The sequence below is a fragment of the Bombus impatiens genome, unplaced genomic scaffold (assembly GCF_000188095.3).
Source record: "Bombus impatiens unplaced genomic scaffold, BIMP_2.2 scf_0106, whole genome shotgun sequence".
In the NCBI taxonomy this organism is placed as follows: Eukaryota; Metazoa; Arthropoda; class Insecta; order Hymenoptera; family Apidae; genus Bombus; species Bombus impatiens.
The window spans coordinates 726,903-741,753 of NT_176525.1; the positions used below are offsets into that span (position 1 = coordinate 726,903).

Sequence of the window (14,851 nt, forward strand, 5' to 3'; positions counted from 1 at the left end):
AGCCGCCTGAAGGAGAACGATATTGCTCCTTGGCTGGCTGGATACTGTGACTCCTCCACCTCTTTCTCCTTTTCCTCTATCCTGCAGACCACGAATACGAGGAGAAGGATAAAAAGATTACGGGAGCAAATACCCGAGCGGAGACGAACCCGTCGTCGAATGGACCAACGCGGATGGATAAGAATCTTTCGCCTCTCTTTTAGATGGCAAACACCGTGCACAATCCCTTATCCACGGGGATAATCGATCTATTAATTCTTTTATCGAAATCACTTTTCGCGTTCATAAATTTTAGGAAATTTGTATTTTTGGAGAGAAGTAAATTTTGGAAATTTAAGAATTTCAGATATTTTTGGCTACATTAATCCATTAAAGGCTAATTTCATCTGTAATTCTCTTCCATTCAATTTATATTATTCGATTTTTGTTTCTTTTTTTTTTTTTAATGTGTAGAAAGAAATTGCAAAAGTTTGTTCGATACATTTTTCGTTTCAAAGAATTGGCTTGAAATTGTTTGCGTTGATACGGTATTCTGTTCGTAATGGATTTAAGAATTCATTCCTGATATAAAGTGCGATAATCTTAGTCAAAGATATAAATACAAATTGGATAAAAATCCTATCTAAATACTCGAAGATAGAAAATGATATTGAAATATAATATGTAGGATGTCACACCTTTTGTTACCTATATCTAAAGATGACTCGATACTTGAAAAGCATCATGATTCTATCTGAGTGCCATTTCCCTGAAATGGCTTTTGTCCTGTTCCAGATAGTGAGAAAATATTTTTTCCGATATTTCACGAGAAAAACGTATTAATCGATGTTCGTAAAACTGAAATTGAAATCCAATCTCAGAGGACGTCTACAGCCCTTAAAAGAGCGTGTATCAGACGACCTGTTAGTCGTATATCCTGTTCGGATCAAAGGAGAGTAATCTTTACCGGATCTCGTGGAAAATCCATGGGATTTATGAAGCACCTCGCTGACATTTCTCGATTCGGTTCTGTAGAACGTAGAAGTTAAGAAGAAATCATTAAAAATCTATCTCCCATGAATTATTTATTTCTCCTGTCCTTTTCTATTCCTTTTTTTCCAGCTTCCTATTTAAAGCAATCGGATAATTACGATCAAAGTACTCATATTTTTCATTCATATCGTCGTTTTGCTACGTCTTCGCTATTTCGTTCGAAAAGTATGCTTTAAAAATATTTTAATAGAAATAATGTCGTTGATTAAAAGTTTTAACATCTCTCTATGAGAAAGTAATATACAGTGAAAAATCTTCGAAACTATTTGATTAAATAATTACATTTCCTTTGACATAAATTTTCATCTTTGTACGATAAAATTAATCGAAATATGCTCATCGTTTCTATTTCGTACGTAGTACGTTGTTATTATTATAATTTGTGATCATTCACTAATTTAAAATCCTTAACCGTGAAATTTTCAGATGTTTCCACTATTTGGTATTTTAATACATTTTGCTCCAGATCGTTCTTCATCATTGATATTCTTTTAATAGTTTTTTGATGATTCCTCTTAAATAAATTAATTCAGCATTCCTCTATATTGTCACAAGTAGAGTGATAACCAGTGTTTCTTTGTTATATTATTTTCTTCAGCTAACATCCACTATAAAATAACACTCTGTCATTTTTATTTTTTGCTTTCAGAGAGAAACGCATGAAATCTCGCTGAATAAACATTTTTGTACGTCGCTGTACAGAATATGCTTTTTCGCTTTGTTTCGCTTCTACTATAAAAGATACACAGCTGTTCATTTTTATCGATTCCACATACGACTCTTGTTTAGAACAACGAACATTGTTTTGACTATATTATTAATTAGAAATTGTACGTGCCACAAAGTGAAATTATTCAAGAAATATCCATCGACCTTTGAAGTCGTTTGAATAATTCTGGCCCGCTAATATCCTACATATTCAACACCAATGGCATATTATTTTAAATAAATTACGACTACATCAACGAACAATTTAAATGCACAGGAAAAAGTCTGTTCCCTCGACGAATAAAGATAGAAAAATAAAGAAAAATCAATCGAGAGCGGATTTGTATGTTTAAGCCAAAGTCGAAATGCTCGTTGGCAAAAGCGTGTATATGTAGATCTGAAACCGACCGCAGTTTTGACAGCGCGTTTACCATTACGCTCTCGCATTGTGTATATTCCCATATGAGCGCCCCCGTTGAGAAGCTGTGTCCTTTTGATCCACCCTCGCTCTTCAGCTGGCAAAGAAGAAAAGAAAGAAAAAGAGCGGATAGGATGAGGAGTGACGGTCCTTTTGCGCTGCGCGCACGAGGCACGTTGCTTTAGGAAGGACGAGAGAGAGAGTACAGGCGGAAATAATATTTTACCGTCGAGTCAACGACCGCAGAAGCACGCTCTTATCTCTAGCAAGGAATATCACGAAAATCGGAAGCACGAGGATTTCGATAAAAAGTTCCAGCAGCTTTGCGCGGCCATTCGAGAAACACCATCGATGCCTAAATCGCGAATTTCTTCAGAAATCTCGTCGCTTGCCATATCCAGGAATATCCAGCTATATTCACCGGGAAATTTGTTTAATATTTTTTTTCTTATTATTTTTTCTCTCGATTAAATTCTCTAATCTTATGAGTTTTGAAAGAGAAGAAAGAAAAGATGAAATATTTACAGCGCTGTAAGTGCTATATGTCAGGAAATTTTTTCTTCCTGATTTGTAGAACTTCTGAAAAGATTCTATTATCGTAGTATACGTTTTATATAGCATCGGTAAAACAATATTTTTCAAGAATGCATATACATGAATCTCGAATTTTTTGATTTTCAATTCTCCACAAGTTCAGATTTTTCGTTATAAATCCGCAGACCTTTAGATTTTTAACTTTCTGAACTTTTAAAACTCCGTTTTGTATTATTCGTCGAATGAGATTTACGCAACTTTACGGATTATTATATTGTTCGATCCTTAATCGGTTAATTGGTAAGTGAAATGGCTATGTGATTTTACGATATTATTATCATTAAAAGCGAAGGTGAAAGGAAGATCGGTCGGACACTCTCTAATTTTATATTTTACGTGGAACTACTTCCCTATCTGGGATTTTTGATAAAACGCTAAGTGAAGCCACGTTTAATGTTTTATACTCGGGAGAACGGGACTTCCGTGTTCGTTTATATAAGCAAACATCGTACAGGATTGGTAAATCACGAGAGGAAACGTAAACCTGTTTATATCCACTTGCCAGAAATAGGGAGAAAATGACGTCCTCCCTTAAAAAATCGTAACATGTCATTACTCCACGAAAGCTGGAAGACAGTTGATGAAAGATATAAAATCAGGTTAATGCTAGGCTAGGTTAAAGATATATTTTACAAAAACCGGAAACGTCGATACGTGTCTTTAATTTTACTTACACGTAATGTTTTCTAAATCCTACTGCGTCTGTTTATGACTGACCTCTTCTACTTTATTACAACTTGAGTTTACATTACATCGTTTCTCTGGTAGTCTACTTATTGGCCCTCGATTTCCAAATTAAAATAACAATTGAAATCTGTACTCGTAAAATATCGAAAAAGCTATATTTTACCTGTAAATTAGTTTTTCAAATAAAATATCGGCTCGTTCTTCTCTATTCTAATCTAAAACGCATAAACTTCCTCAATTATGCTCAAATGTTAACCGAAATAAATTTCATCCATAATTTAGCGATCAAAATGCAATACCACTTACGATAAGCAAGGATATCGTGAGATCTTCGTTGGCGTGGCATTTCGCGTGTCTTTCTAGGACAACAGACAGCTGGAGAACGGTTGTGCCATCAAACCGGAAGGCATCTCCCGGAGGGCGTTTATGTCGCCAGGCGACATCAGTCAAACCGACATGTTACTTTGGTCGACGCGTTATCGTGAAAGGCAGGTGGATGGATAGGGAAAGATGGAAGGTGAAAGAGGGGTAAGAGACACTGGAGAGCATCAGAAGAGGGGAAGTGACGCTTGAACCAGAGGAGGGGACGTGAAAGGAGAAAGCTCTGACTATTCCCAGGTGTAGTCGTGCTGTATCTCATTCTCGACGCGAGCGTCAGGTCGACTGAGACGACAGTATGCCGCTCGTATCGAATTTGCGTCGTATTTGCTCGAGTAAGGCGACGAGACGACACTTTCTTCCGGTTCCTTCGGCGTCGTTCCTCTACCATCGTGTCGGGAGTTGCACGATAGTTGTTATGACGTGAACGTTTTACCAACTAAAGGGAACACGCTAGTCTTTTCTCTCGGCAGCTGTTGACCCTCGATTCCGGAAATTGGTCGACGTGTTACGTAACTGGTAGGATAGGATTCGTTTTACGGAAATTATTTATAGAAATGAATAGCTGGCACGTTTGTGATTGTGTTTCTGGAAATGAAACGATCGTGGCTTCGTATCATCAGCCTTACAAATTTCTGACATCTTAAAATTAATCAAGTTACGTTCTTGATTGAAAAAACATTAGTATAATATACAGTACTCTGTATCGTTAAACATATTGTACGAAAGTACATGAAAAAAGAAGTACTTCATGCTGAACCTTTGTTACAATCTGTTGTGATTACATCGTTCCACGACCAACGTGTTAAATACTTTCTCTACTAATTCTAATAACTTCTAGTGAAGTTACTTGCTTAATTACACGCCAATTGTATCTATCCTTGTGATTTACATCCTCTCGTACACAAGCTAGCGTGTCCTCTCCTTGATAAAACTCGCGCATATCTCGCGACTTTTGCCGCGAGAAACGCGTCCATAAAAATCCAGAACAAACACAGCAGCGTAGCACGGAACGAAGGTGAGCCGCCTCTCAAGAACACCCGTCAAAACGTTTTCTATCCCAGTAACCGGCGCTGTCCCACTTGACAGGCGAGGGCGCACCCCCGTGACCGGCTGGCTGGTCCTGAATTTAAAGCTACACGCCACTGTCGGCGTATAGACGATGGGACAAGGGAAGAGGGCGAGGATCAGACGACTGGAAAGAGAGGTAATGAGGGTGCAACGATGTGAGACGGGACGAAACAGAATGAGAAAGACAGACGAAGAAAGAGTGAAAGAGGGTCAGGTGGAGGGGGAGTGTAAAGGAAAGAGGAGAGTGGGTGTTCGAGAGGGCAAGGCGAAACCACCAGCCATCGACCCCGAGAGTCGGGTTCGAGCTCGTTATATTCTCCTACAGGATGCATCCGCGTCTCTGCATCACCATGCAATTGCACGAAAGCGGTAGAGGGGCAGGGACGCACATTCACCCGCAGCCCATCGTGTACCGTTACTATCGTGGACACGTAGCACATAGGTCCTCCTCGTGCGCTCGTGTCATTGAACGTGCCACGCTGCTACCACCTCGGTCACGGCTAATGTGTATCCGTGTAGTCGCGACGAAAATTATATATACACTTCCGCCTGTAAGTTGGGATAATCGATAGTTTCATACGAAACGTAACGAGCAGCGTTATCAAGGAACGATTAATCGATTTGAGCTTTGTGTTGGTGAATTTGCAACAGCAGAAGCTTAGTTGTATAAAGAAACAGCTAAGTATGTAATGGAATTTTAAGAACGTAGTATAGAAGCTTAGACTTCCTTATAGTACACGTATATTAAAAATATAATAAATATGTAAGTGGAAAGAGTGTTTTGTCTGACTTATAGACAGTGTTACATGTAAACGGGAGCGCGTGCAGAATTGCGTTGCGATTCGTCGACTTCCGGTATACCATAACTCGGTCTGTTCATTGAAAGTAACTTGAAATCGTTGGGAATAAAACTGTTTTTCGAGGTGAACTTCGTTTTCATGGCAGGGGGCGGAGGGTACGATTTTAAAAATTGAAGTAGGATCGTATTCGGTGCGTGCGCTCGTTGAGATTTCAGCGTAATGGACTCTGTTAGCGACGACGATTGTGTGAGTGTGCTTGTTCGTGGATGCACTGCTCGAAAATTGGAAACGTTATTTTATTGACCAAAAATACGAAACGCGTTTTCTAAATCGGGGAGAAGCCAGGCGAGTACGAAATATGGACGCGATTAGATTACAGCGATGAACGTCGAGCTACAGTTCTACGTGCATCGTCGAAACGAAAATTTGTAACTATTTCGAAATTGCTCGAATACTGCGATTACAAAGGGGATCTTAATTGGTCGTTCTGAAGCAAATCCGTATAACGAAATGACCTACGTATGCACATTGGAAGCTCGATTCAAAGACCAAAACCATTTAAAATGATTTTGTTCGCTTTAAGTTTGATTCTTTATACTTGATATTATACGAGAAGATTATCTCGCGTCGTGGTTTTTGTTTCAACCTGTATACGTCTATCTAAAGGGATAGCAAAAGCAAAAAAAAGAAAAGAAGGAGGAATTAGAATTGTGGAAAAAGCGGCCATATTTTCTTCTTTATTCCCGTTTTCCACTATAAAGACGAGGGCAATAGAAATTTAGTATTTGGATCGATACTTTTAAATGACATTTATGTCTATATATGAGAAAAAAAGGCGAGAGCGAGTAAAATAGCCGAAGCTTTAATCGCCGCAGGAATAATCGATATACTCGTCTGTAGGACGACGCTATCAAATTGCTGTTACATTTTTGGAGAACTTTTCTTCTATCTCGGGCTGACCTGTTTCTTTTGCATGCACGCTTTTGTCATGGCCTCGATATTGTCGTACGAGACGCAAGTATTCCTAAAAAAGTAGTCTAACGTTTATTTTTTGAAATAAAATTGATATAATAGATTGAAATAGATTGAAATAGATTGAAATATTTTTTGAAATGGAATTGATTTTAGATTTATTTTATACATTACGTTTTGTATATTACGATCAAATATTCTTCGCTTTTTATAAATTATACGGTAGGACTAGAGGTTAATATATACTATTAATTAGCAACGATATTTCCATATTCAAATTTCTTCTTTAATTGGGTATCGAAAAATTAATTTTTGACCTGTATATTTATATTCAGAATATTCATAAGGCTCGCTGAGATTTTTCACGAAATGGACAGGGAAATTGCAAATAAATCACAGTGCCTGTTAAATAATTTTGGGAATTGTTGGGAGATAATTTAAGAAAATTGGAAATAATTTTGGGCAATGAAAGGATCAACGATAATCACTCCATTTCCATTATTAAACCTGTTAACCTAGTTACCCCTTAACCAGAGTTTCGTACGGATCAAGTAAACTATAATGCAAATATGTTTTAAACCAAAAGAATTGCATACCGCGCTAATATAATATATAGTATTGTCAAAGTAGAAATTTTCAATATATCCGCCAGTTTGATTTTCGCCAAGATATCGACCGTCTATCCGCTCTTTGCTCCCACGATAATGCGCATTCATCAAAGGAAGGTCGCGCGGTCGTTGTAAACAGATCCCTGCGGTATTCGCTGCTTTATCGCAAAATTACATTAAACGGTGCAGCACGATAAATGTGGGCAATTAATCAGCGGCAGTAGCCATCGAGCTTTCGAGATGAGTGGCAACGATTTTGAAATGCAGTTTCTTAATTTGCCAAGGGAACGAGCGAACGCGGCGGTGGTTCATTTTTTGAAAGGAACGACAGATACGTTGCCCGCGAGGAATGTGCTACCGTATGAATATTAAATGGCCGAGGCGTGCTGGACCGCCTCCGTAAACAGTAAAACGAGACACGGAGGAAAAGCTTGAAAAAAAGATGGTCGATGGAGGGAGAGGGCTGACCAAAGTGTGTCCCTTTTGCCATCTCGTGTTTGAAACTGTTACGTGTAATTTTCCAGGAAAATTTCCACGAAATCTTCGTGAAGATTAAATATCGGTTTAATTTCAGATATTATAGAACTATGGAGCTACAGTTAATCGATAGCTGTACTATAACGCGAAACAGATTTATTGAAAATTGAAATGGATCTGATTGCATGAATTCCGAATATCGATTCAGTTTTAGAAGAATTAGACAAACGTATCAAGAAGTCTCATTTAACGTGAAAAGCTTAAATGCTTATACACGCACACAGATACTTTTATAATCTTAAATCGTAAATCCAGATCATTTTCAAATTTATCTTTATGACATATAACATCGCCTCGTAAATTCCTATCTCACATAATACTCAAACTTTGATCGCTTAACATCGCAACACAGAGCAACATATCCACATTTCGAAGTACATAATCGTAAATCTACTCCAAAGTCTCTATTCACCGTATCGTTTCCAATAAACAAATTTGCGAAACTTTCGCGGTCGTTTTATCTCTCAACCAGACGTATCCTTGTCGAAGGATAATTTGGTGCAACGAGATGGAGTTTAAAAAAAAAGGATATGGTTTCTGGTCGGGCTCGACTCCAAAGTTCCAGTTTCCGAGCAGGTTAACGAACGAGGAGGCTTCGGCTTCTCGGCGTGGCATAAACTCGTGTCTTTTCGATGAACGAGGAGGGAATAGCCTCCCCTAAACCCTACAGAGACTCGGGATGGTTGCAGGGGTAGGGGGTTAATGGATATCGAGCGAGTCGTGCCAGCCCGCTCACCGTCTCCGTTTCACCCTCTTGTGTTCCTCCTCCTGTTCCCCTTCCGCTCGTTCGGGAGCTTCTTGAAGACTACGAGAGGAGGACGAGATTGTCGAGACTGCTGCTCGCTGGGTAGTTGCTTCATCGAGATCGCGGCACATCGGTACGTAACGATGCACCCGGTCACCGGCCGAGCATGATAAGGAGAGGGTTGGAAAAGTAGGTGTACACGATGATGAACGCGTGTGCGCGCGTTCCGTATACATACAGTACGTGTACGAGGCCCGAGAATTCCTCGCTTCGTTCCCTGCTACGCTTTGATCTATGGCGTAATCTGCGATGCGTGAGGAATTTGCAGAACGTCACGTAGCCGATAAGGAAATCGTCCAAGGGGAGATAGAGGATGCGCATGGAGAAAATAGCCGCGAGAATGGAGCAGTTATGAACGAGCTTGCGAACGACCGTGATTTCTTGCTAGAAACGAGCTTGTTAAAGAGGCAAACACGTTTCTTGCTTCGATTAAAGCTAGATAGTTCGTATAATCGAGAAATTGTTATTAGTCTTGGGATGCAACGAGCTATGTACGACGTTTGCGATCGCGTAACGGCGATCGTCAGGTCGGTATATGTTGTGCATTTTGAAAGGAAAGGAGAGGAGATCACGCCACATATCCGTAAAATCTATGTATGCCAGTTCGAAATCGTAAGGTTTCCGTTTAATCTATTTTGGGAGGAAGATCATAAGATGGTGCAGCGGAAATGAAGATTTTGGTATTCTAGTAATCCGTCGACTACAGCGGTGTGATATCGTCATTTGCGATGGATGGCTGCATTAAATAGCGCGTCCATGCACAAAACGTTGCAAACATGCTGAAAGCATCGGGAAGAAGGATAGATACGTAGTGGTGTACGAATGTGTGTTGCGGAGGAATCATCGGCCGTGATGATTCGTGTTCGCGTGCACCGGGTGCATTCGTTAAATTGCAGAGAAAACGGTTGAATTATTCAGAAATAATTCGAGGGAACCACGGCAATAGCCTTTAGTGAATTATTGCCAGGAATGGAACAGTGGAGAGGTCGTTTGTTTTACTACTGGACGAGCGCAAACTCCGCGACGAAATTATTCGCTCGGACGTAACCGTGTTCGCGGACGATATTCCCTTTCTTTCTCTTTTTTCCTTTTCCTTGATTCTTCTTTTTTCGATAAAATGCCCCGCGAAATGACCCGAAAAATAGAGCAACTACCGCGTGGCCTGCATCTTTCTCCGAATCCATTAACTTTATGGTAATCACGTTATCTTGGACTAATGCACGAACAATTTTTTACACCTCTTTTTTCTCCTTTTTTTTTTTTAACGTGTCAGATGTCGGTGCGACACTGCGACTACTGATGTTCCATCTTTGGTCGAGTGCCGATAGAGAAGTTGAATTAAAATAGACGTAAAAATATATATACGTACTTTATATAAAATATCAATATGAACATGTATTTTAAATAAGAATTATATTATTTTTTTTTAAATGAGATATAATACTTTCGTACGTAAGTACGAAATTACTTTGTCAAAGGACTATTTGCAAGTCAACGGTTATCGGGTTCGTTATTTTGATTTTATTATTTATTATTTTATATATTTTAACGAAAATACACTATTTCATTAAGAAAGATTTGAATGATCTTGGGATCGTAGAATACATTGTTTTCTTACAATATTTGTCTAGTTTGAAACACATACGTTCATTCAATTTTACATTGATTATAGATAATTTTATCATCGGTATAACTCGATCAAAGCGTAATAACCAGAAATACAGACTGGTAGCGAGAAGGCGATTGCAATCGCGTGATATAATTCGTAAAATCGACGGGCGTCTTTATCCCATTCCGTTCTATCCGTTCGTTCCAAGATATCCTTGCGTTTCTCTAAACTGGATTAAGACGCGCCGCGGACTTCAATTTCCTAGGAGGAAAATCGAACTAATCAATTTTCCAGGAATGAGAATCGATCAGCTTTAACGTTGATTTCCGTTCTACGCTCCACCGAATTCACGTCCAAAGATCGTTCGTAATTTCGTCGTTGATTTTTCGTTTACGTATCCATCGTCTCGTTCACAACTTAATGTTTAACATAAAATCCGCCTTTGTCGTGTAACCGCTTCAGCGTCAGAAGAATATGCCGCTGTTGTTGCTCCTGGAGAGCATCAATCTGTTTATGTGGCCATTTTCGCCCACTTTATGAACTAAATACAATAAGACGTTATCAACGATAACATAATGGAGAAACTACAATGATAAAGGTGTTCCTGAAGCCTTTCAGCCTGTTAATGTGACCATCTTCATACGATATGATGACATCAACGATGATTGATAATAAAATATAGAAGTTACAATAATAAAAGTCGTACAAACGTAAATTGCCTGTAAAATATTCATTGTATCGTATCGAGGCGTAGAAGTTGGAATACAATACGGACAGCAATTGCTTTACAGAGAGATTTTTTCTCGTTGTAATAATGTAACGTGATAAAGTGAAATGATCAACGTACATGCTGCGATATGATGTTACGCTATTATTAATATTGCGACGATAAATCAAAAGCTCACTAACGATCCGACCCAAGAATTGTTAATTTCTCGATTTATAAAATTTTCTCCTTAATATTTTTAAAACGCGATAGCACGGACGTGGATCTAATATGGAGATTCTACCGTAATTAATTTTCCAGAAATAAGAATTTAAAGTGGGGTTTGACGCGAATTTCCATTCTACGCTCGACCCAGTTCGCCTTGGTACTTAGACCATCGATCTTTCGTTTTTTATGGCGTTGTTCACGATCCTCTGCCCAACGTAAAATCCGCCTTTGTCGTGTAACCGGTCAAGCGCCAGAGGAATAGATGCGCTGCTGTTGCTGTTCCGGAAGTGTCTCAGACTGCACGGAACACGCCTCTTACTTGTTCGTAAGTTCGTATTAGCTCTAAGCAAGAGCTGTCGTACTTCTCTCGTACACGCAGTGTTTATTAAATTTTCACGTATCCCGGCGTAGTTCGCCGCCTCGTAGTCGAACATTCTTCTGATAATGGGATTTCAGCCGATCAACTTCCCTCCACTTGTTTCGATGGAAACTTCGAAACTTCGGCTTTTGTAGGTTGCCGCATCGTGCACCAGATCGTCGCTTGTTCGTCTTATTTCGATGCATTGCCAGAATGTAGGCTAAGTTAAGGCGAGTAGGATAGTACAGAGTTGGGACAACGATGCCACGGTGAAGTGAGAACATCTTTACATACCGATGGAATTGAAATGAATTTTAACGCGAACCTGTGAATTTGTTCCTTTCTAGCTAGAGCTTAGGGTTATTAGCATTACGTTAGTTAACTATGAATTTTATATATTTTGTCTTGGGAACCGCGATAGGTTGAAATATACTGCATAACGTTTAATTTTTGCGAGATACTCTGCGTGTTGTATTTGTGCATCTTTCTGTGACAATATTATTCAAATTATTTCTATTGTTGACAATTTTTCAGTTCATGAAATTTGTGTTATTTTAATCGTACTAGAAAATGTGGTTCACCGATAACCACTGTAACAGGCAACGCGCTAACGGTGGAACGATTATAATTCAATAGTTTTCTTTAGTTTAGTTGGTTTAGATTTCGCGGTAGCGATTGGAGTAAGCGATTTAAACTGTATTTTACATAATCTTACAATGTCAGGACACAGTTTATGTCCTGAGTTTATGTCTGAGTATGAAATCTTCCGTATTCGCGTAAAATATTGAAAACATCGTAACAATAAATGCTTGATGGTTACATACATACGTATTTGTTTTCTTTGTTAGAAGTTTATGGATTATCCTACAGTACATTATGTCACAAGGATTTTTTCATTTAACGATGATTTCCAATATTGGAGTTCCTCGATGATTTCAACCTCTGATTTTTAAATCAAAATTCCAGTAAAATTGGTATAGAAATCAGTGAAGCTAAATTTCTTTATAGAATGGAACATATCTTAGCATTTTTCAATCGCTTAGTATGATATTGGAAAAATTATGTAGCTGCGTTTGAGAGCCACAAAAGAAAGTTGATAGGTCACGTTTTTCGTTTTTTATAGAGAATCAATTTTAAAATTCAATATGCTTCCGACCAATCTCTATGTTGTGAAGATTCTCTTTCTATTTGATTTACAGATTAAATATCATTCTCCCGAATATTTTAAAGACTTTATTTGTCATAATACGAATTATTTTTATAAATTTATGATTTTTAATGAATTTATCAAAATGTTTAGCTTTTCAACTGTGTTATATATTAAAATAATGTAACTTTGATTTTGCTATAAAACGAATGCGTCAAAAATTCTACTTATTAGTATATTACCTGCTCTGATAAATTTTTCCTAATTAATAATTTTCCTGATAATTTTTAATTAATAATTTTTTGAATTTATAATTCCTAAATCATTTTTTCGACCTCGCTATCCCTTAAATAGAAAAAACTATTGCAAGGAATATCTTGTTGCAAGAGTAAGAACTCGTCAATACAAACCGACCAATATATCTTCGAAATTCCTACTTTCCTCGAGAAAGAAAGAAAAGAAAGAGAAAAATCTCATTTTCCCGAGTAATCGATTGCCCATTGATTCACAGCAATTTCATTTGACACCAATAAAACCCATACGATGAATTAAAGAATTAACCGGACGAAATACAATTGTACAGCACATGCGGCGCAGTGGCGAAGAGGGGCGAAAGGCACAAACGCACCGCTAATGACAGAACAATAGAGTAAAAGGACACGAGCGTTTAGCGCAGTTCGCGCCGGCTATTTCAAGTTTACATTTGAATTTTTCAACTCTGACAAATCCTGTGTGTTTAAAGGGTGGCCGAGGCGCTGTGTTTGCCTCGCTGAAAAATTTCATCGATGCTGCATCGGCGATAGAGCATCGGGCGTCGCGACAAGAAAAAACGACGAAAAAAGGGGAAAATCGAGGGGAACGAGAACAGGTACGCGTGGAAATGCGTTCGAGCTGTTTAGCGTATCGTTTATTCACCGATACGTGACCGTCGTGCAAGCCGCTCGATCGAATTGCATAGATATTGAACACGTCTATTTGCCGGTGCGATTAAAGTAGCCCGCGTGACGCTCGTTGCGCGACTAAACGTACGCAAACACGTTTATCGTGGAATAATTTAGTAGCTGGTAACGTAACGTGCACACACGTGCGATACGTGGCTAGACTAACGCCATGGTCCTACTGGGATTCACGTTGAGTATCACATGCACGCGTGCACATTCCTAGTCAGAAGTGAACGTTAGCCTCGTCTGCTCATGTTTATTTGACCATTTGCGTGTACATACTGCCGGAATCTGGAATTTAGGCTATTAAGATACTAAGAAATTAATTAGCCTAGTCTTCGAGCAATGGAAAGTTTTTCATATTCTTGTTTTATCAAGGGTAACGTAATTCAGTGTCTTGAAATTTTAACGTTTCTATATATTTTAAATACCAATATTTTCCCGCGATGCGCCTCATGAAGTTTTTAAATCGTGTCGTAAGACATATAAATTGATAATTATATAGCATAGTTTGTTTTGACGATAAATTCGATACTTGTTAATCCATAGGTAAAATATAAATTTTGATATGTTCGTGGTTTGTTTATTATTGGTTTTTCGGGTTTCGTTCGTGTTATTAATATGTTGCGTCCAGTTTCCACGTTTCTTGAACGCTCATCGTTTACAGTTCACTTGCTCGGCACAATTTTCAAGTAACTGAAAATGTACAATAAACGTCAAGGCGATGAACAAGCTTCAAATGGCATTATTATAACGAAAGAGAAAGAAGAGGAAGATTAATCAACGATTAACGAGAAATTCTCTTTGAAGATATAAAGAACTCTTTTTGTTCGTTAAATTTATCGGTAAGAAGGACAATGTTCATAAAATGGGATCAAGTGTCGTTTTTGCAATTTTTACCCTATAATCTTAAAAATAATAACAGGAGTATCTGGCAACGAGCTTCCAACTTAATTCCTCTTTGATTTCAAGTAACTTTCGCTCTTTCAAGAATTACGTAATAAAATGTAAACTATGAACGTGCTAACAATTACAAGACTTATTATAGAACAAATTTTGAATTTTAGATATAACACGCAAATTTGCTTTTAATTACTGCTGTACACGTCAAAAGTAAACGATGTTTTTACAATCGCTACCGAAAATCTTGAAAGTTTTGAAGCGTGATTCTTGGAAATTTAATCAACGCTTCGTTTTCGCGTTATACGGGACTCTCCCTCGTCGCCGTCACCGGAAGAGACGTAATGTCGGA

At 38.4% G+C, this 14,851-nt stretch overlaps 1 protein-coding gene across 9 annotated transcripts in view; it reads right to left on the bottom strand.

The window, feature by feature from the left end:
- LOC100744920 (Down syndrome cell adhesion molecule-like protein Dscam2) overlaps nucleotides 1-14,851 on the bottom strand; it is a 126,452-nt gene that overhangs the window by 96,988 nt on the left and 14,613 nt on the right. The window lies entirely within an intron of this gene.